Source organism: Bison bison, unplaced genomic scaffold (genome assembly GCF_000754665.1).
Source record: "Bison bison bison isolate TAMUID 2011002044 unplaced genomic scaffold, Bison_UMD1.0 scf7180017858739, whole genome shotgun sequence".
Taxonomy (NCBI): Eukaryota; Metazoa; Chordata; class Mammalia; order Artiodactyla; family Bovidae; genus Bison; species Bison bison.
In genome coordinates, this window is record NW_011489311.1 from 49,881 (window position 1) to 53,742 (window position 3,862).

The 3,862-nt window shown below is 38.5% G+C and overlaps 1 pseudogene; it reads right to left on the bottom strand.

Moving 5' to 3' along the window:
- Positions 1-2,269: 2,269 nt before the first annotated feature.
- On the bottom strand, positions 2,270-3,293 carry LOC104980214 (annotated as a pseudogene).
- Between the last annotated feature and the right edge of the window lie 569 nt (positions 3,294-3,862).

The window sequence follows — 3,862 nt, forward strand, 5'->3', positions numbered from 1 at the left end:
AAAATTAAAAAGCAGAGACATTACTTTGTCAACAAAGGTCTGTCTAGTCAAAGGTATGGTTTTTCCAGTGGTCACATATGGATGTGAGAGTTGGACTATAAAAAAAGCTGAGTGCCTAAGAATAGACGCTTTTGAACTGTGGTGTTGGAGAAGACTCTTGAGAGTCCCTTGGACTGCAAGGAGATCCAACCAGTCCATCCTAAAGGAGATCAGTCCTGGACGTTCATTGGTAGGACTGATGTTGAAGCTGAAACTCCAGTACTTTGGCCACCTAATGCGAAGAGCTGACTCACAGGAAAAGATCCTGATGCTGGGAAAGATTGATGGTAGGAGGAGAAGGGGGTGACAGAAGATGAGATGGTTGGATGGCATCACCGACTCAATGGACATGGGTTTGGGTGAACTCTGGGAGTTGGTGATGGACAGGGAGGCCTGGCGTGCTGCGATTCATGGGGTTGCAAAGAGCTGGACACAACTGAGCGACTGAACTGAACTGAACACTGTCAAGACTTTTGCGTAGCCAATGAAACAATAATAGATTTTTTTTTCTGTAATTCCTTTTTTTTCCCCCTATGATCCAACAGATGTTAGCAATTTGATCTCTAGTTCCTCTGCCTTTTCTAAATCCAGCTTGTATATCTGGAAGTTCTCGGTTCATGTCCTGTTGAAGCCTAGCTTTAGAATTTCGAAAATGACCTTGCTAGCACGAGAAATGAGTTTGAAAATTCTTTGACATTGCCTTTCTTTAGAATTGGAATGAAGACTGACCTTTTCCAGTCCTGTACCCACTGCTGAGTTTTCCAAATCTGCTAAGATATAGAGTATAGCACTTTAACAACATCATCTTTTAGAATTTGAAATAGCTCAGCTGGAATTCCATCACCTCCATTAGCTTCTTCTTTTTTATTTACTATGATATAAGATTGAGGGCAGAAGGAGAAGGGGGCAACAGAGGATGAGATGGTTGGATGGCATTACCAACTCATTGGACATGAGTTTGGGTGGATTCCGGGAGTTGCTGATGGACAGGGAGGCCTGGCGTGCTGTGATTCATGGGGTCACAAAAAGTCGGACATGGCTGAACGACTGAACTGAACTGAACTGGAAATATTGGTAATGAAATCACCCCCTTGCTAAAATATCATGTTTGAAATGATTCTCATTTAATCAGATATGAAAAGAAGCTTTTAAGAAACCGAGGATAACATTAGGTAGCCAATGCTTACTAAGGTATCTTAAATTAGTTGGCAGGTGTCTCAACATACAGTTTCTAGCCTAACCTGTGAGTTAAGGAATTTTACTGTCTCTCAAACATTGAAATCTTAGGGTATTTGGGGGATTGCAAGAAAAGAGTAATTTTCCCAATTTTACTTATACTGTAGGTAGAACCTGATGACAAATTCTTATCTTGGTTTCCTAGCATCAGTATAGCCTATAAAGAGGATTTCAAAAGTCCAAACTAAAATTACTTCTGATAACTTCCATTAAAGCAGTTTTAAAAGATACATATAATAAATTAATACTCGATGCAACTATGGAAATAATCAGGCCACATCTAATGTGACAAATCTTACTGTACAATCAAGAATATTTTTTTTTGTTTTTGATCAAAAAGAAAGAGACTACAATTTTTGTGTAATTGACTTTATTATCATTTTGAAACAATTTTCTGTTATTTGAGTTATTGTGTTAATTTTACCTTGCCATTTTGTCCCCACCAGAGTTAACATCCCAATTTCACTTCATATAACTACACTACATCCTAAGCTTCTACTTACCTGATCTAATCAATCAGTGTCACTTTATGAAATGTCTCAAACTTAATTATCATGAATAGTGAAAATTCAAGAAAGAGAGAATTTTACATGTGTAGAAAATCTGAAGTACTGAAGTATTTAATGGAACTGTTATTATATTATAATGATAAAGAAGCATGGGACAAGGGATAATGGGAAAAAAAATGTGTCTTTTATAGAACTGAAGAAAAACACACAAAAAAACTGTAAACAACTTCCAATATTTGAAGTGAAAGTAATCATCAATTCATACAGTAATTGGGCACAGAAAATTATCATGATAAATTAAACCGAAGGCTGGTGCTAAAAGGGAGAATCATGGCCAGTGTAGGTTGTGAAAATAAAACACATTCAGGCCTTTTACTTGCCTTCTTATGTATATAGCAATGAAGAAAAGTCACTTCAGCTGGAAGAGTTGGGATAATGATTATTTACTCATATATCTTTCCCAAAATTCATGTTATAAATTTTGCTCAGGATTCTTCAGGTCTTTTTTTGATGAGGAGTTTTAATATTTTATCTTGGATCTGCTTGATTTTCACCTAATTAATCGGTTCATGAAAGGAGGAATAAGAAAATACATGTTTGCCATGAGTTACAAAGATGTTTGAGGTTCATCACAGGAGGAATGAGAAAATGCATGTTGGCCATGAGTACAAAGATGTTTGAGAAAGTCTTGGGCCAAATTGGTAAAGTATAGACAAGCAGATCATAGTGTGAAGAAGAGGGCTACAGCAGAGAGGTGGGAAATACAGGTGTTGAGAGTTTTGAGGTAGCAATCATGGGATAAAATACTCAGGGTGGTTTTCAGAGTCAACATGTAAGAAAGGAGAAAATCAATGCTCATTTTGGAAAGCACCATAAAGAGTCCAACAACGCTATTGATCCTAGTGCTGGAGCAAGAAAGCTTTAGGATATCAGAATACAGGCAGTAGGAATGAGAAAGTACATTAAAATGACAGAAGCACAGCCTCCTCAAGAGGATAGGAAGGGGCACTTGGGCATCATGGCTCGCCCTACAATGGCCAAACCCATCCTGGCAATTACAGTCCTGGTGAGAATGGAAGAATAGTGCAATGGATGAGAAATGGCCACATAGTGGTCAAAGGCCATTGCCAGTATGATAACTGACCCAAAATCCTGCATAGTGTGAATAAAAAACATTTGGGTGAAGCAAGCAGATAAGGTGAGTTCTCTAGCATCCAGCCAGAAGATCCTCAGCATTGTGGGGAAGGTGAAGAGGGACAGACCTAGATCGGAGGCAGCTAGCATGACTAGGAAGCGGTACATAGGCACTTGGAGGGCAAGTTCCTTCCAGATAATTGTCATGATGGTCACATTGCCCACCAGGATTACCAAGAACACGGCACAGAAAGGTATGGAGATCCAGATGTGAACAGCTTGCAGCCCAGGTATGCCTGTCACCAGGAAGGTGGAGAATGTGGAGCTGGTGCGGTTGATGCCAGAACTGCATGTCTTTCCTAAAATGAAATGCATTGCCTCCACAGATGTTAAAATTTTACTTGAACATTTGACTATTTATAATACTGCTTCTTTTAATCTGGCCCTGATATGTGTCTAATATGAAAGTAAATGATGTTTCCCAAGATAGAGCATTTGAGGCTTTGGACTAGAAAGTGAGACTTTGTTTCGATAAATTTCCACAGATATTGTAATTTATTGAATAAAAATGAGAAAAATACACTTGATACTTAATGTACCTAAACCATTTAATTGATATAATGGCATTTTAAAGTGATATGTCAAAAAGAATGTCCTTTAAATAAATTTCTTTTATTTTATGCAAAATTTTTATGTAATTTTAATTACAGTAGTATATCATTCTAGGATATTTCTTACTGCCTTCATCAGCCATGATACATATTCGATGATGCTGCTTCTGCTAAGTCACTTCAGTCGTGTCTGACTCTGTGCGACCTAATAGATGGCAGCCCACCAGGCTCCTCCATCCCTGGGATTCTCCAGGCAAGAATACTGGAGTGGGTTGCCATTTCCTTCTCCAATGCATGCATGCATACTAAGTTGCTTCAGTCGTGTCCGACTCT